The sequence below is a fragment of the Sceloporus undulatus genome, chromosome 1 (genome assembly GCF_019175285.1).
Source record: "Sceloporus undulatus isolate JIND9_A2432 ecotype Alabama chromosome 1, SceUnd_v1.1, whole genome shotgun sequence".
In the NCBI taxonomy this organism is placed as follows: Eukaryota; Metazoa; Chordata; class Lepidosauria; order Squamata; family Phrynosomatidae; genus Sceloporus; species Sceloporus undulatus.
Genome location: NC_056522.1, coordinates 258564137 through 258586273, shown reverse-complemented (window position 1 = coordinate 258586273; position 22137 = coordinate 258564137). Strand labels below are relative to the sequence as shown.

The window sequence follows — 22137 nt, the reverse complement described above, 5'->3', positions numbered from 1 at the left end:
TACTAGCATGTATCTACAAATCCTGGATTCTGGAAGCAAAATATATTTTCTAAAAGACAACATCATGTACAGCTTTCTGCTACCATGTTGTACCTTGATCATCACACTGATTCTAAGGACAGTTGTCCTGATTAAAATTTTGGTCAGGCTAATTCATCACTATGTAAACAGTATGCATCAAAGCACAAGGCCACACAAAATGGCCTCAACATTTTTAGAGCAGCAAAGTGCTTTTGGCTAATAAAAAACAGTGCATAAAGTATCCTTACAGAAGTGCATGCACATCTACAGATATATTGTGAAATTCAAACCAGGAAAGGAGTATCTTTGAAAATTAAAATGACAAAGTATTGGTGCTGTTGTTGTGTGCCTTCAAATTGCTTCCGAGAACGATACCTGTGTACAAAGCAATACAGAAAGCATACAAAGAAAATGTTCATGTTGGCACAATCCACACCTTCTCCATATCACCAAAATATTCAAAACAAATATGTACACCTTCATAAGAAATGTTAAATACTGACACCACCTGTCCACAAGGAATCTCTCACTCACTTTGTCCCTACCTACATATGTATTGGTGCTTCTTTGCATGTGAATAAAATACCCATAGTGAACAGACTTCAGGACTTGCTCAGCCCTCCAGAAAACAGGTAGACAGGTTTGCAAAAATGGTCTGTGCATCACCCAGTATATATCTTCTTCAAAGGCATCATTATACAGTAGACTACGAACAGCCATCCTTTAGCCGCATAAACACATCTTGCAGCAACCCACATGATTTTTCTCCTCCCTCCACCCACCTTCTCTAGCCAAGAATGCCTGCCTAGTTCTTTCTCCCCTCCCTCTCACACAAGAGGGAAGGCAAAAAAACATGATTATCTAGGTCACAGACATTCATGAGGATACTGCATGTTGGGCAGGTTTGCCTTCTCCATGTTTCAAAAAAAGGGGCATACTATCTATAAATCTAGTTCTTCCTTTATGCAGACCATCCTGTGAACCTACAGACTTGATAAAGACTCCAGGTTAGGATACAGAAAAGCAGTCCTCAAACTAGTAATGTCACTCCAGGGAAATATTATAATTCAATCAAAAATTAGATCACTTCAGAAAAACCTGATTTACATCAAATGTGTGATACCATATTTTATTATTTATAGCTGGGCTTCAGTGATTAATGGATGTTTCTGCATCAGATAAATCTATTATTTTAAAGAAATATCAGAGTCTAAAAACAGTGATACAAAATATCCCTTCAAAGTTTCATAAAAGAAATTCCACAACAAGAAGTTGAAGAACTGTTCCTGTACCTCTTAAAACTAACCTTCAGAAAAGGAGCTGGAACACAAATCTACAGTAAATTGTGATCTTAGACTAGAGAAAAATAAGCATCTCATATGTGGTCTCCTATGTACATTCCTCTCAGAACAAATGTATAGTGTGCAGAGTTGCGAACTTTCATAGAAAAAGGATAATCCACACACCACACACCAACTTCCAAACCTATCAAAATTACAACATATATTCATGTTAAGAAATTGCCTTGAGGCATTGTACAAGATTTGTAGAAATCCAATCTGAACATAGCAAAGTGTTGACATATTTATTTCTAAAGCAGCTACATACTACATTTAATTATCTTGTAAAAAGGCCAGAAAAGACAAGCTCAACAATAAATATAGTGTAGTACATAAAATAGGAATATAATCAGTATAGTGAGGCTTAGAATCCATGGCTTCAAATTCAGAGTTGATTCACCTTTCACACATAGCTAAAGAAGAGAATGCTGATTCCCACTGCCCCATTCCCAAATGTAAAGTCTTTTTGCAGGGCTTCTGGCAATCTTTACTGTGCCAATTTCTGCAGCTTGCTTTAATCAGGCTAACAGCTTATTGTGGTAAGGCCAGAAAAATCTTAAATCCCTTTTTCTTTTCATCTTTGGAAATAGAAGCAAAGAGACAGATTACAGAAAGTAAAAAAAAAAGGCTAAGAAATACTGCAATGTAATGCAATGTAAACACAATACTGAAAGAGAATAGTAGGAGTAGAAGAATTTTCTCCACAACTGGCAACACAGCTGAACTCTTCTTTACTCAGTAGAAGCTTTTGTCCAACTCACATTTCATTATCTTCTCCTGTAACAAAATGGCACTTGATTGATTAAAAATAAAAATTTCACATACTGCTGGGCAGGTTTGCCTTTTCCATGTTTCAAAATAAGATGAATACCATGTATGTCTATAAATCTAGTACATAAAAGATTATGTACATAAAGTATCATAAAAAGTTTTGTAAGAATGTAATAAAAACCAGCTAGGTGTAAACTATTTAAAATGACCGATATATTACAGGTTATGTATATGATATGTTTGCACAACGTCTAATTTGTTAGCATTCCTAAGGATTCATAGTTAATGAAGTGCTTACTAGTTCTCAGTATGATGTGATTATTCAAATCAGTAGATTTGCTTTCTGTAGATATGAATGGGAACTTTGATGGAGATAAAATACATGCTCATTTTGACATAATATTTCTCCTGGCAGTTATTTTTTGTAATGTCAAGGCTAGAGGCTGACATGTGGAAACCCATGACTTTGGGGGAGTCACACTCTCTCAGCCTCAGGGTAAAGGCAATGGCAAATCTCCTCAGAACCAATGTTGCCAAGAAAACCCCAGGATGGGGTCGTTTTAGGGTTGCCATCATCTATAGTGACCCAAATACACACAACACACACACACACACCTGGAGGTTTTTAAATCTGACAAGTTGACAGAATATGTGCACATTGCCGCCAGTTTTTTTAAAAAAAGGAGGGGGGGAAGCAGCCATTCGGTTGGCCAAAGGCTGTAGGACACGTCACCTTTGACGAAAGTGGAAGTGAATTTGATTGACAAGAAAGGAGGCTCCATTTTAAAGCAGTACTGCAAATGTGAACTTCAGAGGGACAAATTGCCCCGATCAAGGTAAAGGGTAGTGGACACTTCTTTCAGAGCAGATTCAATCTGGGGGGACCCAGATCTGTCCAGTTCTATCCAGGGCAAATGGGCGAGTGGGAATGGGGCCCAAGATCACTAAAGTAACAGCAGAAAACAACTGGCTTAGGAGGTGAATTCCTTTGGTAGAAAATGGGCCCTTCCAGACAAGTCTTCTACTGTGCAACTGCCTTGCCTCATTCACTTATATTTTGGGCCATTCGGCTGCCAACATCTTCCATTTGTAATCCTCCTTTTTCTTACTGCATAAAATTAATTAAGGAGGGAAAGACAGAAGAGCTACTCAATGTCTTTTGACTGGTAGTGCCAGGAGACATCTGCTTGGGTCATTAATCAAGTTCTGTTTCAAAAAACTATATCCTGGAACCACTAGGATGCAGGAAGTTAAACATATTATGCAGGAATCTTGGTCTGAAAGAGAAATTCCATCCCTTTCCATTTCTCCTATGAACATTTACCATGGTGCCAGTAAGAGGGAAGACGTCCAGGACTAGATAGACACATCTCCCTTACAGAACTCATTATATACTTCTAAGACAAACAGGACACAAAAAATCAAGACAGAAACATATTATACAGTACTAACAAATAAACCAAAAGAGATGTGAAAAGGTTTTACTCTGTCATGTTGTGTTGCTTAAAGAATGGCATCTCTGCTGCTCAGATGCAACAGTGATTTCTCTCCTGAAAATTCTGAGCTGTGAATGCAAGAAATGAGAGCAGAGGAGTGACTAGTTAGCCCCACAAAGCAGGAGACTACTGACACAACTTTTTTCAAAACAGCAAACATTTGTCTGTCATAATCACTGGGCATTCTATCCCCATGATTCATCTAGAACTACATGTGATCATTCAGCTGAATGCACAGATGAAAACTTTAATTAACTGTACACTCTGGGAATCTGTGGAAATACAACTGTAAAGATACACAGGGAATTCTAAAATGTATTAGTACAGTTGTTGAAATCAAAGTTATAGCCATGTTAATCTGTAGAACCAGTATGTAGAGAGTTCTTAAAGCACCTTTGAGGCAGCATGAGCTTTTGTAGACTAAAGTCAGTTAGAAAAAGTTGAGGAGGCTATTTAAAAGATTATTGTTGTGTACCTTCAAGTCATTTCTGACTTATGGCGACCCCAAGGTGATCCTATCACAGGGTCTTCTTGACAAGATTTGTTCAGAGGGGGATTTGCCTTTGCCTTCCTCTGATGCTGAGAGCATGTGATTTACACAAGGACACCCACTGGATTTCTGTGGCTGAACGGGGATTTGAAGGGTGGTCTCCAGAGTCACAGTCCACTGCTCAAATCACTGCACCATACTGCCTCTCACAGCACACTGGTTTAAACAGACTTCTGTTTAATGGAGCTGGGTTATATAATGAGGGACCCATCTACCAAATCTGAGAAAGTTAAATAACCAGAAACAGTAGGCGAGACTATAAAATTTTTCATATTGATGTCAGCTTTGTTTCTCTGATACCAAGATGATTGAAGTCCTGAATTTTCCAGGCTCTGTCTCTGAGGAGTTTAAGGAGGCAAAAAGGATTCAATTTGTCCATTTTTTCTAGAAGATGTATTCTGTTCCTCTTGGATTGGTGACTTGAAGGTGCATGTGCTTATGCACACACACATGCACACACACACTATCCCAACCCAGTTTTTTTAAAGCAAGGATATTTTGGGATGTCACTTTCATCCAGGCTAAACTGGAAAAAAATATTTATTTCAAAGAAAGATTACTGCTGCTATTAAGATTACTACTTTTACTTTATGCTTTTCCACACCAACAGCACACTAGGTGCTATACAGGCACTATCCAGTCTTTGCCCCTCCTTTTTTACGGTAATTCCTTTCCTCTTGCAGTATTTCATATATTTCTGGTAAGGGACCTGTGACTTTAGCATGCTTGACAGGCAAAACATTTATCAGCACAGAGATAAAGAGTTAAGAAAAACTTCCCTTCTAATTTACTCTCATAATTTAACTGTTAAAAGTCAAAAATGTAATCCTCATATCCCACTGTTGGCAACTCTAATGCTTGCTAGCTCATGGGATTGTTGATTGTTTTGAGCATCTTGATTATGAACACAATGATCCCAATCAAGTCCTTTAAATACTTTTATACTTTTTCATTTCACTAGGACAGAGCTAACCATAAACATAAATATCTTCCAGTGAAATCAATGGGATTTGCAGCATGATGCTAAACATATTTACGTAGAAGGGAGTCCCACTGAATACGATGGGATTTACGCTCAGTAAGTAAGTGGCAATGGAAAAATCCCCTTTGAACAAATCCTGCCAAGAAAACCCCGTGATAGGCTCTCCTTAGGGACACTATAACTCAGCAACGACTTGAAGGAACACAACAACAACAACAACAAACATGAGCATAAGATTACAGTCTTAAAGTAGTTTTATAATTCAGTGATTTAATTTATATCCTGGCCTTTTCCCAGGGTGGGACTCAAGGCATATCACAATATAAGTTAAAACCACAAACAGTTAAGACAATGGATAATATAAATGTTTAAATGTAATTAAACAACCAAATTATAAACTTTTATTTAAAAAAGTTAAAAGGTAGTGAAAGCATAATAATGATGATGATAAAAAACCCTTCCCTTAAAAGACCTTTTACAATGCTCGATTAACAAATGTCAAACGTGTGCTTACACATGTTCATATTGGATTATTTTCCCTCTCTCCTTTACTGCTTGCTCAACAGTGTGATGCTGTTCAAGTTCTGAATAATAATAATAATAATAATAATAATAATAATAATAATTATTATTATTATTATTATTATTATTATTAGTCTGCCCAATCACAAGGAATCCGGGCGGGTTACAGCAATAAAAATACAGAGAATACAATAAAATAAGATAAAAGAGAGTGACGTAAGTCACACAATTCACATCTACACCTGATGGAACTGTGCCTGTCTTTTTTACTCCCTCCCAGATCTGATGATGACAGTAGTTATGGAGGGAGGGTTCTTCTTCTTGAGGCAAGAATTTTATTTTAATTAATTTTAATTTAATTCTTCTCATTAAATTTAAGGGAAGAATTGGTGGACAGGGTAACGTAAGTCACAGTAAACGGGGAGAGGAACTAGGTAGGGAAGGCCTGCCAGAAGAGATCCATTTTAAGAGCCTTCTTAAAGGCTGTAAGAGTAGAAATGTGGTGGATCTCCTTCGGCGGATCATTCCATAGCTTCGGAGCAGCGGTGGAGAAGGCCCTCTGGGTAATTGAGGTTAGTCTAGATTTTTTTTTTGGCTGAAGTAGATTCTTCCCCGAAGACCTTAGAGTGCGGGACGGACAGTACAGAAGAAGGTGTTCCCTTAAGTATTCTGGACCCAAACCATGTGGGGCTTTAAAGGTAATCACCAACACCTTGTACTTTGCCTGGAAACTAATTGGCAGCCAGTGAAGGGATTCCAAAACCGTTGTTATGTGAAAATTACGAGAAGTAATTAACCTGGCTGCCATATTTTGTACAAGTTGAAGTTTCCAAACTTGGCACGAGGGTAGCCCCATGTAGAGAAGTCCAATCAAGAGGTGACCAGCACATGTATTACTGTTTCAAGGTCTCCTAGTTCCAGGAAGGGGCGCAATATACTTTAGTGGTTTCTAAAGAAGTGCCAGTGTGAGGATACAAAGATCTCATGGACTCAAAGACTTGCTGTATTTAATACTTAAACTCATGGCTTAACAGATTATTATTATTATTATTTATATAGCACTGTATATAAATAAAGCACTTTATTTATATAGCACTGTAGCAAGAAAGAGTGAATTGCAAACACTTTTGCAAAAATTAACTTCCATTTGTCCTATGGTACATATCAAGTATAACAAATGCTGTCTGATTAACAAGAATGGTTAGATGGCACCTGCCATTCCCATGTGACTTCCTTGAGAAAAGAAGCAACTCTTGTATTGAAGTTCAGGGTGTTCCATGCAGCTTCCTTTTGGCATGATATGTAAGAAGCCATTCAATAAGACATAATCACTCTTTACATTTTCCAACAGTTCCCACTGATGTTCATGTCACAGGGCATTGATTCACATCAAACAAAACACACCCCAAGTAAGGAAGGAGGACTATACACTCCCTAGCAATTGTTTTCATGGATCATTTGCCCCCAAAGATGTTGACATACCAATACCAAGCTTATAAAAAAGGGTAGTCTGTTCACATAAAATGACTCACCTGCGTGAGAAACGTAATGCCATAATTATCTTCTGGTTTCCATATATAACACAGCAGAGATTCCCCCTTCTCCAGCCATTCTGTCTGATCCACCATGGCACAGGTCTGCCCATGTTACCAGCGCCAAGAAATACTATTCTTTTAGCATATTACAGGTGAAGTGAAATAAAAGAGGGAAGCTGTTCCATGATTATGCAAGCCTATAGTTTGATTGCTACTGGGTGAATTCTTCTTGGTTCATTCCAGAATCAGTTTTTTTTCTTTTTTGCACTTTCTCAGTAGTACGTGTGCAAAAAAAAAAACCTAATCTGTTTTCTAAATGTACTTTGCTGCTTCATACTTTGTTGTACAGTACATGTGTTAATGTTACTGCAAGTGTGCACCTTACTATATTACCCTATCTGCAGAACAGTTTGAAAAACCACAAGAGACATGACTGAGATCCTTGGAAATTCAACTGCCTTCCCTCCCAAAACAAATACATCAGGAACAAGAGAAAGTTTTAGAAGTGGACAGAGACATAAAACATTTTTAAAGGGGGTGGGGGCCAAGTAGGGTTGCCATAATTCTCTACTATAAAGCGGGACAAAATGTAGTACAAAATTTAGACCAAAATTCAGGACAATTTTAGGGTAAAATTTAGCCCAAAATGTAGGACATTTAAAGTCCTCCAGTTTTCTTAAATGTCCTACATTTTGGTCTAAATTTTATCCTACAGTTGTCCTAAATTTTGGTCTAAATTTTGTCCCGGTTTATAGTAGAGAATTATGGCAACCCTAGGGCCAAGCCAACTGACCCAAGTAAAGGAGATACACATCAAACAGAAGGATGTTTGGTAGAGGTTCACAAATTTTATATGGCCTTGCTAAACCAAACATTTGTGATTACCAGAACTGTGCTCTTCTTCCAGGGTAAAACCTTGTGGGTTTTTTTTTTACGTTAACTGTGAGATAAGGACAATCCTATGCTTCCATCTCCAACAACAACCAGTGTGGCATAATTCGAAAAGCCATTCTACCTAGGCCCAAATTCTCAATGTATCTCAAACTGCTACTAACATTCTTTCCAACTATTCCCTTAATCTGATGTAGCTCGGTTACTTCTAAATCAAGTAAACAATCCAATACAGAAATACTGTCACTTATGTAGAGCTTTTTTTATAATGCATGTTTTTTTTATAATGCAAGATGTGAAATTCCTTTTTGTGAAGCTCTGTTAGTCTCTGTGCCACTGTCTTTTGCATGCCAAACCCAGTGTGCGTACGTGTGTGTGTGTGTGGGGGGGGTGTCACTGAAGAAAAACTACAACAGGGCAAAGGGATCTTGTGGCACCTTTGAGACTAACTAAGGAAGTAGACCAAGTCTACAAAAGCTTATGCTCAACTTCTTTTGCTTAGCTAATCTCAAAGCTTTGTAAAATCCCTTTGCATATTGATATTCCAGACTAACATGGCTATGACTCTGAATTCTACAATAGGACAAGTGCTCTGTTTCATCAGTTGAGAAAGACCTAAATTCACTCATGCTCCTATAAACAGATACTCCATTAGGAGTTTCACAGGAATTTAGCTAAGGGCACTGACGCTGCCAAATACCTCTTCACAACTTCTCCAGACAAAACTGAGGCATACAACATTGCAAGCCCCTATTTGCTGCAAACCCGTCATTGTTGCTAAATTGAAAGACTAACTAGAGAGCCCAGACTGGGCAACAGATGATAACTCCATTTTCTTGGATGAAAGAGTCCCACAAGGTCCCTCTTCCCCCTCTTTATACTGTACTACACTTCTTTGAAAACAAGAAGTATACTGACCTTGCAGCATCTTCCAACTAGGATCATGGTGGCTCTACTACAACTTCCACTCATCACTGTGGAAACCAGACCTTTCAAAGGGTTTCAGTGTTCAACAGGTGCACTAAAGGGAGCCCAAATTATTTTGAGATAAGCAGTCTTCTCTATTTCTAATTGCATTGCAGGTGATCATCCATGAAACTTTTCCAGGAAGAATCTCAAAGCTGGAGACAATATCTTGCTCACAATTCCTCTTGAAAAATTCATATTGACTATTAAGTCCAACATGACATTGTGTCTGTGTATACTGCCTCAGCAATCATCCCAAAAGCATAGTGGAACATGTAGAAGAGATCCCAGTGTTCTGGAGAAAAGATTGGAGCTATGACTTGAACAGGTCAGGAAAGCTGTTGTTAAAAGGTAAATAATGAAGCATCATGCTCATACACCACATAAAGATCAGTTATGGCCTCCACATTGAGCTCAACGCCTTGCTGTCATTTTCATATAGGCAAGCACTAACATCCCTTCTACCCTGAAATTAAGAAAGATTGAAGCAACAAAATAAAAAATTGAAAAGGAGTAACTCTCTCTCCTATTCTCAGTAAACAGAATGTACAGTTGCTTTCCCTTTATAAGATTTTTTTTAAATATTTGAAAATAAGAACAGTTCCCTGACACTATGCTTAGCAGGAAGCTTTACAGATTTCTATTCTATGCTTATCCCACTCTAGCATCCAGCTTCTTAGAAAAGTAACAAGGGCTTCAGCAGCACATTGATCAGCAACATTTCCTTCAGACACAAAGAATACACTGCCCATGATATTTTGAGGATTTTAACTCTGTCAGTGCTAAGCATACATCTCCCATTACTGTCACAAGGGACACAAACCAGCTAAAGTAAGTTTTTTCATACCCCACTGATTTCTGTGGAACACTTAGGTACATGTTTAAATATGCAATTGATGCAAATAAAGCTCTTGCACACATATTATATAGCATTTTTATCCCACATTTAAACCGGTGGGGGTTTCTTGAGAGGGTGTGACCACCCCCAAGCATCCGCTACATCAAAATGGCAGCACCCATGTAGAAAGGGCGCTGCCATTTTGAACGTTAGGGCGTCCAGAAAGGATGCCCTTTCATAACCCTAGTACGTACCGAGCACGTACTATTGGCACGTGTGGAATGTGCCTCAGTTACTAAAAAGCCTGGCTCACCAAAATTAAATGAACTTCCAACTTGATACACTTGTGCTTAGGCTATTACCTCTGTGTTTCTAGGGGACCAGGCTAATGTATTTCTGAGAGGCTAATACAACAATATTCTGCCAAACAAATTCAGAATGTTAAGATTACCTGATTTACATTACAGCCTACTATTCACTTTGAGAAGGAACCAAAACTTCTTAGATGAGCAACTGCAACTGCTTATATGCAACATTCTAAACAAAGTTGTTTCCATATGTCAGAGAGAGAGAGAGAAAGAGAGTTTCTCAATTTATATTTTTAGCTTTAAGTAGGAACAGATATTTGCATCATCACTGACTGACAAAGAGACACTACTTTATCATAATGCTTTCTATGATGCTCGGCTCCAGTCATCAACATATGCAGGAATAGATAATATACCCAATCCTACCAACATCCCACCAATCCATATAATACATTTAAAATCCTCCATTAACATGATAATCTGTATAGATATTAGAAAGTCACTTCTAAAAGAACTTGATAGTATCATATTTGTCTTCACTATACTACAGTGGGCCCTTGCTTTACATGGAGGATCCGTGTATGCTTGAGCCCCATTATATCCAATGGGGCTCCTGCTTGCTGCGCAGCTACGCACGCACCCCATAGCTGCCCACGCCATTTGTGAGCCCCATTGGATATAATGGGGCTTGTGCACACCACGTGGTAATGCACACATGCTGGGCATTCACCTGTTTCCCAGGTGGCTTCAGCGTATGCTGAAAGCCGCCTATAAAGAACCTGTGTATGGCACAGGCTCACTGTATTTGTTTTAGAAAAAGTGGGAGATATTATCAATACTCATTTACCATCATCATTCCTGATCTAACAGAAGAAAGTTATATATCCAGCTATTATATCTAATTGAGTCATCATTTACCCTAATTACACAGGTTTTTCACTTCTGTAAAATGAAAACTCTCATTTCTAATATTTGAGGAAATATTTTTTCCCTAGTAATATAGAGAAGAAGCCTCTGTTCCAAGTGCCCAAATGTTGTATTATTTGCATAGCTCTTCAACATTACATTTACTTGTGATTTATATCAGTAGTTCCTGCTAGAAGTACATGAGTACTGGCTTTATATGACCCAGTAAGAATATACACATCTCAATATATGATGTATTTTTCCACATTCAAGCTTTAACTCACTTGTAGTGAATGGTGGTATTTAATTGGAAGGAAAAAGCTTTGCTCCAAATACTGAACAGTCTTGTTTTTGCAGACAGTAGTTTGTTACAGTACTTTGGTTTAGAGCTCTGTATTAGGGTTTAACCCAGTTTAAAAAAATATACCCTAACTATTCCAACCTTTACAATAAAAAACTCCAAGTCTGGATTCATCAGATGGGGTTTATCATCCTTTGGTGTGGAAAAAGAGGAGCCTTGCTCACTGAAATGTTGCCTAGAGATGAGAATAACCAGAAAGAAAAAATGTTCATTGTTCAAAGAATTAACCAAGAAATGGAGTGAGGAGAAGATTCAACATTCAACACAAGAGGATAATGCTTGTGTTTGCCACTTTAAAAAACATGAGTTCTCCCATTTTTCAGAGGTGCAGTGTGAGAGTTTTCACCTTCTCTTGCAGTTAACTGTCATCAAGTACACTTTGATGTATGGCTACCTGATGAACTCTAAGACACTCTGTCATCAACAGGACTTTTCAGGTCCTGCAAACTTAGCACTGAGACTTCCTTGACTGAGTCTATCTACATTTAATCCAGCCTTCTGCTTTCCTACTGCCTTCCATTTTGCAACTATCATCAGCTTTTCTAATGAGTCACGTCATCTCATAATATGTCCAAAATATAATAGCCTCCTTTTGGTCAATTTGGCTTCTAGAGAGAATTCTGATTTGATTTGTTCTGGGACCCATTCAGCTATTAAAGAGCTACAAAAAGGCAAATAAAAATTAAAACTGAACATTTAAAAAGTTCACAATTTGATGCTATTGGTGCAATTTCAATGATACTGTCTAACAAATTATTATGGCTCCCGTGCAACCACATTGTAAACCCTAATCTACATTCCAGATTGGGAGCAAGTATGTATCATCTGAGATACACATGCTACAGTTCGAATGTTTCAGAAACTGCTATAGCCATATAGTCTAGTTACAGAGAAATATCAGTTCATTTTACCATGGTATCACTTAGCTACTAGGCTGTAGCAGAAAACAATGTAAATAATGGGAACACCAAGAAATTGCACATGTATCTTTAACAAAGCCACAGGCAGAATTTCATAAACACATTTTGCCATTCAGTAATCTCTCAGCGGCCACTGCTTCAAAAAACATTACTGTACAACCTGATCAGGCAAACACTGGTGCTTTCTCCTACCTGACATGAAATGCAATAATCTTGCTATCACATCAGAGAACTCTTGCACTCTAAAATCAGAACTGAGACCTCTGGAGAATATATTTTCAAAAATGTGGTAGTACAGTGAGCCCTTGGTATCCGCTGTAGTCTGGTTCCAAGACCACCTGTGGATGCCAAAATCCATGGATACACAAGTCCCATTAAATACAGTGGCATAGTAAAATGGTGTCCTTTAAATAAAATGGCAAAATCAAGGTTTGCTTTTTGGAATTTATATATTTTTAAAGTACTTTCAAGCCATGGATGCTTGAATCCACAGACAAGAAACATGGATATGGAGAGCCGACTATATTGTACAGCTTCCATTACTTCATGATTTTTTGTTGCTGTGTGCTTTCAAGTCATTTCCAACTTATGGTGACCCTATTTAATCTCACCATAGTTTTTGAACAATTCATTTTCTTCATACTCCATGCTACTTCAAGCTATAGCCTGAAAATAAGACTTGAAAAGTATGAACAGCACTTCTGAAATGGCATGTGCATATTTAGTGTAACTGCTATGAGCATCTATGATTGCATAATGCCTGTGACAAGTAGAGCGACCCTCTCTACTCCCATTACTCTCTCTCTCTCAGAACCCCTTCCTCCAGGGAGTTCAGAGCAGTTTACAGGGACTATCTCATAAAATCAGAGAATCAGAGAAGAACCTGGTGAGGCTGGCCAGACTAACAGCCTAAGGCCACCTGGAGAAAGGCAAGCAGTAATCTAAATTTTGCTTTCTAATATGCAAATTCAACAGGGGCTTGCAACAAGATGGGATGATTAAAGGTTTTCAATAAATATGGCCCTTCATTTATTTATATACACAAAAATACATACTTAAAGTGAACAAATAATGTTAAAGGGGAAATGTTTAGAGTACACTACAATACGCTAAGTATGAACTGAGCTGCAAATCAGTCCCTTGCACAGCCAGGGTGAATAAAAATTGAAGACTCAAAATAAACAAACTAGGAAATTGAATTTAAAATTTTAAATTAATTTTTTAAAATTTTAATAATGTAAATAGTAGTTTCTCTTAAAGCAACTGCCAAGGACAACTGTCAAGGTGCTCAGGAGAATTTCTCTGATTGACCAAGGACTCAAGAGCTCGACTTTTCTGTTTATGTTTTAATTAAAATACACAGAAATTAGCCACACATAAACACACACAATTTAAATTAGCTGAAATCAATTAAAAATGATCAATAGTGTTTCATTAAAATTCTACCCTTGAACTTTAACAAGTAAACCCACCTGACTCATGTATGATCAATTGTTATTAATTTATATTTATATATAAATGAACCTTAAATGTACTTACATTAACTTTAAGTACCTGTAGTATGATAATGACTTATTTGACATACATAATTAATATAATAAAGTACTAACTATAATATAAACTATTAATATTGAACTAAAAGGAAAAACCAGAATATTGGTTATTCCAATTACTATAACCCTAATGTACTCACTTTTCCTATTGGCTGTAGTGCACTGAGCAGTTTGCGACTAAAAGATGATGTAAACCACATTGTGGTTTCTTTCTTTAAAATAAAGTTTTAGAGAGGAGTGCACCCCAAAAGGTTTGGGGGCTGCATAATATCAGCCATGCTATCTGCCTGCCTACCCACCCTAAAACTTTGACCCGCCTTATTTGAATGTTGAACCTTATATGTTTTAGGTTTGCACAGTCCTCCTCAGGCTTTGCAAAGAGATACTGGAAACACAATATCCCCTTTGCAATTAACCATGATTTGTCATTGATTCTGAACTGGGAACATGGTGGATAGTTTTAAGTATGGTTTGTCCAAACAAATCATAATCAAAACTTGGGTAAATTATCTTCGCTTATTCACATAACCCTCATAGTTGTCACAAATTCTAACTCCCAATTGAGATATAACACACTGTGATTAAATTACTTTATTTATTTATTTATTTATTTATTTATTTATATAGTGCTGTAGATTTACACAGCCCTGTACATACAAACAATAAAATAGATAAAATAAACCTGCCCATGGCGTACAATCTAAGAAATAATAGCATAATACATATAAATAATATATAACAATGCAGGAAAAGGCCCAATAAAGTAAAGCAGGCAACAAGTTAAAAACATCAAATTAAATGAAAACAGAATCTGATCTCCCTGCAGCCAAGCAAAGGAGGGACAAACAGGGTGAAATGCAAGAACCTCAGGTATGTGCACATAACACTAATCTATTGGGGTAGCAATACATGCAAACTAGACCAGTATTTAAACTGAATCAGGTCTCTTTGCCAGACAGAACAAATCAAAAGAGACACTTCTATGTAAATAGAAAACTGGTCTCATAATTTCTCTAATATATGAAATAATATTTAGATTCAAACATAGGCATTAACTTTAATTTTATGAAAACAGATTGTCACATTTTGACTATTAACTATAGAACTTTCTTTAACATATCTCTCAGGGACATGTCATTTTTGTTTATTTTTGTAAGAGTGGGGGTGGGTTTGGACCAGGACAGAATAAATAGAAAAGAGCAATAATATAAAGAAGATAATGAATTTAAAATGTCCAGTGCAAAATGTCCAGGTATAATTATGATAGTTGTTAGTCAAAAAGCATATAGATAGGAATATTTTACAGAAACTGTCATTGTCCATAAAAAGTAACCCATTAAGCAGGATATTATGTTCTAACATTAGCAAAGAGGAAGCTAACTGACAAATTACACAATAGATTCCATTTTTATGTTAGTTAATAAGGTATAAACAATAATCTGGGAGTCAGCATGCTGTATGAACTTTGGCCTATGACTCTGGAGACTAGGGTCCGAATCTTCTCCTGGCCATGGAATCATGCAAATCACTTGCCCAGCCCTAGCACCTTCCTTCCAAATACAGCTTCCAAATACTTGAAAGAGGAAGTGAGGATTACCGTATAAGCTTGTTTATAATTCTAAAAATGTATGCCCAAAAACTGGCCCCAAAATCCTAAATTGACTTATTTACGGTTCAGTATGGTAATGTGATAGCAGCTCTTTCAGATTTCCCCATGCAGTTTCTTTGTCCTGAGCCAAGCAGATAGAATCCTTGGTGACTGATTGATTGCTGTTTGTTTTACAGTCCCTCTCCCACCCAGGCGCTTCACTGCCTCAGAGTGAAGGCTGGAACACTGAAGCCTCGTATTGACTGCTGCTTCCTTCTTGCCACTTGCATACACACACTGAAGGACCCTCCAAGTTTTACACTTGACCTATCCATGGGGCCCCAAAACTTGCACTCGATGTATACATGAGGTCAATTTACTACCATCAATTATATAAAGTAAATCAGGTTATCTTAGGAACTGTCATTGCAGAAAATGGTAAGCTGCATGAGAGGGCCCATTACATCTAAAGTGGTATTAAACTGCTGTAAGAGTATACTAATGTACACATACTGTATAGTTATATAGGTACCCATACATATACTCTATAGATACATATACAGCACTCTACAAGTACAGATTGCACCTTCTTAGTACTGATGTAAAAACACATTTGGAAGCACTTACATGAGTTACAGTACATATTCCAAAATTTACCACATTACCGCACTACACTCTTATAGTGCTGCTATTCCACTTTTACTACTCTGGCTGCCTCCTATTGCATTCTGAGGTTTGTAGTTCAGTGAGGCCTAAGAGAATTCTAAATACTCCTCCTGAAACTGCAAATCCCAGAATCCAACAGGAGGCAGCCAGAGCAGTAAAAGTGGAATAGCAGCACTATAAGAGTGTAGTGCGTAATCTAGTCAGTCTTAACAGCCACGTCTGTGGACATGTGAATCTACTTTGGATTTTAGTCTCAACCTTAAAGTAGTTACACAAGGGGCTAGGCCCTATCTACCAAATAGGTTCAGAATTGTAGATAGCTCCTTTAATGTCTGCATTAAAACCTACAACAGATTTTGTATTCCAGAAACATGGAAGCCATCAGCTGGTCCTCATCCTGAAAACAGATCCCAGGGCTGAGCCCCACCATGGTCTCATTTATGTGGGACACCACTGGGGGGTTGAATAAATTATTTTTTTACTTTTTAGAAGGTTGTCAGTAAGAAGTATAGCAGGCACTACTAGTGGTCATGGTTAATGAAAGAGGTCTGGGACTATGATTAAGACCCACAATACCTTGCAAAAATGCCCTCCAATAGTTCACAGATGAAAACTGGGATACATGTGGCCAAGCAATGTGAGTGTAGTCAAGATGACAAAAGTTTTTAAAAAGGAAGAACACAGAAGCCAGAAGAGGCTGCAGCAGTTTACTTTTGCCTGAGCCTAATGGGAATTCTGCCCCCTCCACTCCTCTCCTCTACTCTCCCTGAGTTAACTGGGGGCAAACCAGTTTTAACTTTGACATCTATTTGTAGTGATAGAAGCAAGCCAAGGACACACGAGAAAAGCGGGTGAGGAGAGAGGAATTGGGACCATTTAAAAGGCAGCTTAAAAACTGGGACAACAGAGGATTAATCAGTACTGTCCTTCCCAAATTGGAACAGTTGGAGGGTATGAAAAACTTTTTCTACTGACATCACGGTACAATATAGCAGATGTCCTAAATAATCCCTAATCAATACTTGAATATGTACTTCACCACTTGAAAGATCCCAAAGGGGACCGGTAGAAGAGAACAGCTAAATGACAAACAAAATTTAACATGCATATTTTAGCTGTAGCTTTCACCAACAGTTTTAATGCAATTTCACTTTGTAATATGGGACAATTTCAATAAAGAACAACAAATTGGTGAGCCTTTGTTTGTCCATCTACTCTTCTGCTCCTCCTCACTCACACTATACAACACTATTGGCAGTATGCATGGAGCTTACTGTACATGTCACTTTATAGCTGGGGCACGGATAACATTTTCAAGATCTCAAACAAATGTTTTCCATTTCTATATGCATGAATGTAGCATAATTGGAAGTATAATCTCTAGATACGAGATATGCTTAAAGAAAGCAAAAATAATCTTCTCTATAAAAATCAAGGATCTATTTGTAACAGATGAATGAAGCAAAGTGTACATTCCCGAGTCATAAGGTTTGTGATCCTTGTTACCACAGCACACACTGTACTCAAAATCTTCTCAATTATGAGTTATAATATTGAATTTCATGACCTGCAAATACAATTTGGTAGAAACAGCACAGAGTTAATCCATTGTTCCAAATCAACTGTGGAACACATTTAATCTCAGGCAGTCACTGCTACATCCAGTGTCCTCCATTAACACCCATAGAAAACAAGTCTGCTATATAACTCCACTCCAAGCACTATTTTCTCAAGGTATGCCGCTTCATATCAGCTAAAGAAATAGGATAACCCAGCACACTGGACTAGAACTCCATCCAATAAAACTGTAGTCCTAGCCATTCAGCACACTCTGGTTTTCACAGGCTTATATCACCTGTTTACAGGTCCATAATCTCCATCTCTAGCGGTTTCATTTGGAAACCACATCTAAGAATATTAAATGCCCTGCCAAGTACATAGCAAGGGTGCAGGCACACATTCACATATTTGCAAGCCGGCCACAGGCTTATCCCTTGATTCCATTTTACCAATTTTGTCTGCATTTTACTAAGTTATAAATCCTTTGAGGCAGTTTGTTGCAAAATCTGTCATTCCCAGCTCAATATGGGACCACTAGGCCACAATCCAAGTCGAAATATAGTATTCTGTGAAAAACCAGGCATATTTAAATCCCAGTTAAATCAAGGTAACTAAGCCTGCAACTGTATGCACACTTGGAAATGTCCCACTGAACAAAGCAGGATTTATGAGTAAACACAGATAGGCTCTCAAACCATATCACAAAATCTTAATGATTTCAACGTAAGTAAAAACACCTAACTTTTAACAGATTTGTCCTGTGCAATAATATAATACAGTATTATATTATATTCAGACCTAAAAAAAGCTCCTTTTGGAGACAACATTGAGAGATGCAAGGCAAATTCCTTCCTCTTCTTGCCGAGAAAGATTTCCATAATGATGCCAAGTAAATGCTAATGCATACAAAGCCAATTCTCAGGATGCACATTCAAAGAGCAAACGACATTTCCCCCAGCCCTGAAATTCAAGAAACACCAAAACATATGCAATACAGAGCTTCAAGACCCCAAACTCCTCCAATAGACAGCATATCACAGATTCATTAACTGGGGAGGGGAGAACCTCCTCCAGATTGAATTTTGCAAAGCTAATTCCCAGAAGGCACATTCAAAGAGCAAATGACATTTTCCCCACCCTTGAAATTCATGAAACACCAAAATGTATGCAATAAGGAGTCTCAAGACCCTTAAACCCCACCAACAGGCAATGTGTCATGAGCTTCGTTAATGGGAGTGGATGAGAGAGACCTTGTCTGGACTGAAATTAGCAAAGAAAAAAGAGTGTTTAGAAAACCCTTAACCGAAGGCCACACATTTCTTCCATGCACACGCCCAGGCATGCGCACAGGCACATAAATCAATCTCAGCCTGCTCCAGAGCTGCTTCTTCCAGGCTCTCCTATTGCTGACATTTCCTCCAGCAAATAGAGCCACTGCTCCTAGTACCTACAGCTTGCAGCTGCCTGGAAGGCAAAAGGGCCCGGGAGGGCACTCACCCAGGACCATCTACTTGCAAAGCCCACAGGGCCACAGCTGACTGCCCTAATCACCGCAAAGGAGGACAAGGCACCTTAAAATGCAGGACCTTCAAGGGAAATGGAGGGCATGAGCAATGAAAACCTAAACCATGTTCATAGAAATATAAGTGCATGCTTCTTGGTCGTGCTCAACATGGAATTCATTTGGGAGTTCCTCCTGGCTGGCATGGCTGGCATGGCAGATCTTCGAGAGAAAGGGAGGACATGACCAAATAAGAACAGAAAACACTGGTAGAAATATCAATGCATGCTTCTTAGTCCTGATCAAAATGATGGGCAGAAGGCGGAAATGGAGGGCACACTCCGGAAAAGGAGGACAAGTCTGGCCACCCTGCCTATTAGCCAGAGTGACCATGAAAGTGACCATGTGTGTGTTGTGTGTCTTCATCTTATGTCCAACCTATGGCAGTCCTAAGGAGAACCTATAAAAGTAAACTCACGTTTCTTTGCCCTTCTGCAAATGGGGGCTGTTTTGAAATTCCTCCTGGACAGAAGGCGGGAATGGAGGACAGGTCCTCCTCATCCCCAGCCCCACCGTCCCAGGCCCCTCTTTGCGGAGGAGGCCTGAAGAGGCGGCCCTCCGCTCCTTAACCTCCCAGCGCCCAGGCCGCCCTCTGGAGGCTTCCCCGCTCTCCATGGCAACGGGGACACAGCGGGGCAGGCCCCGTCCCCTCTCCCCGCCTCCTTTCCGGGACGAGTCACACTCTCTCAGCCTCAGCAAAGGACAAAGCTCCCCTGAACCTCCCCCTCCAAAGCCCTCCTCCATTCCCTCCTTCTGTCCAGGAGGAAGCCCGAAGGCCTTCCATTTTGAGCCCCACTAAAAGCAGCGTGCATTTTTACCTTTACTGTATAAGGTTCTCCTTAAGGTTGCCAACAGGGAAGGCAGCGCAAGGCTGACAGGCACGTCCTCCTTTCCCCGGACATGTCCTCCATCCCCGCCTGGCCTCCTGGCAGCGTAACATGGATCTCTATAAGCGGGGAGCAGGCTTTCCCCTCCTTTCCCAGGACGCGTCCTCCATTTCTGTCCGGGAGGACATGTCCTCCAATCTTAAGAAGCATGCCATTTTCCAGCGTCCTCCATCCCGAGAATCACGCCCTGAGCTCCTCTGAGGTTATGAGGGCGCCCTCCTCCCCTCCTCCCTCCCTCTTCCCCAAAAACGGCAGCCATGAGGAGCCGTTCCCCTCCTCCTCCTCCTCCTCACCGGCAGCGAGAGGGGGCCTCCGCCCTCCACTGAGCCCCCCAGGCCTCTTCCTCCTCTTCCTCTCCTCCTCCTCCGCCGCCGCCTCCTGCTCCTCTCGGACCCCGTCATGGCAGCCGAGCACCCCTTGGACGCCGCCTCCAACGGCACAGCGACGCCGACGCCTCCATCCCGGCCCTGATCACTGCCGCCCCCCAGCCCTATTCTCCAAAGCCGCCTCCGCCCCGTGCCACGTTCGCCTCCGCTCTCTAGGCCCCCACTGCGCCAGCTTCGTAAGGAGCGGTACGCACCCAGCGGTAACCATGGAAACGGCTGAAGGGTGCATTTTTCTTCCTCCTCCTCCCCCCCCCCCCGCCAGCGCCCCCCAGTGTCCAGGAATGAGGCCTGGCTAATAGAGACCCTGAGGGTCTCCTCAGAAGCTGTGTCTGCCAGAATCACAGAATCGTAGAGATGGAAGCGACTAAGAGGGCATCTAGCCCAGCCCCATTCTGCCATGCAGGAACTCTCCATCAAAGCATCCCCATTGACACATGGCCCTCCAGCCTCTGCTTAAAGACCTCCAAAGAGGGAGACTCCACTGCACTCCAAGGGAGTGTGTTCCACTGTCGAACAGCCCTTACTCTCAGGAAGTTCTTCCTAATGTTCAGGTGGAATCTCTTTTCCTGTAGCTTGCATCCATTGTTCCGGGTCCTGTTTTCTGGAGCAGCAGAAAACAAGCTTGCTCCCTCCTCAATATAGCATCCTTTCAAATATTTAAACAGGGCGATCATATCACCTCTTAACCTTCTTTTCTCCAGGCTAAACATCCCCAGCTCCCTGAGTCGTTCCTCATAGGGCATGGTTTCCAGGCCCTTCACCATTTTAGTCGCCCTCCTTTCGACACGCTCCAGTTTCTCAATGTCCTTTCTGAATTGTGGTGCCCAGAACTGGACACAATATTCTAGGTGGGGCCTGACCAGAGCAGAATACAGTGGCACTATTACTTCTCTTGATCTAGACACTATACTTCTATTGATGCAGCCTAAAATAGCATTGGCCTTTTTAGCTGCCGCATCACACTGTTCACTCATGTTCAACTTGTGGTCTACTTGGACTCCTAGATCCCTTTCACACATAGTTTCATTCAGCCAGGTGTCACCCATCCTATATCTGTGCATTTTATTTTTCCTCCCTAAGTGCAGTACCTTACATTTCTCCATGTTGAATTTCATTTTGTTAGCTGTGGCCCAGCTTTCTAGTCTATTCAGGTCATCTTGAATTTTGATCTTGTCCTCTGGAGTATTGGCTATTCCTCCTAATTTGGTGTCATCTGCAAATTTGACAACTATGCCCCCAATTCTGTCATCCAAGTCATTGATAAAGATGTTGAATAGCACTGGGTCCAGGACAGAGCCCTGTGGGACCCCACTGGTCACTTCCCTCCAGGATGAAACACTCTTTGGCTTCGGCCAGTCAACCAATTACAGATCCATGTAACAGTTACATTGTCTAGCCCACATTTTAGAAGCTTGTTTGCAAGAATGTCATGGGGAACTTTGTCAAAGGCCTTACTGAAATTAAGATATACTATATCCACAGCATTCCCTTCATCTACCAAGCTGGTAATTTTATCAAAGAAAGAGATC

At 39.9% G+C, this 22137-nt stretch overlaps 1 protein-coding gene across 5 annotated transcripts in view; it reads right to left on the bottom strand.

The window, feature by feature from the left end:
• DAGLA (diacylglycerol lipase alpha) overlaps window positions 1-22137 on the bottom strand; it is a 162649-nt gene that overhangs the window by 126587 nt on the left and 13925 nt on the right. For 3 of the 5 annotated variants that reach the window (XM_042464700.1, XM_042464726.1, XM_042464735.1), the window contains exon 1: window positions 20516-20722. The exons of 1 other annotated variant lie outside the window; for it this stretch is intronic. The gene's annotated coding sequence lies outside the window, so the exon portion shown is untranslated. Of the gene's footprint in view, window positions 1-20153; window positions 20171-20515; window positions 20723-22137 lie in introns of those variants that run through there. One more of the 5 variants, XM_042464716.1, reaches the window with a different exon arrangement.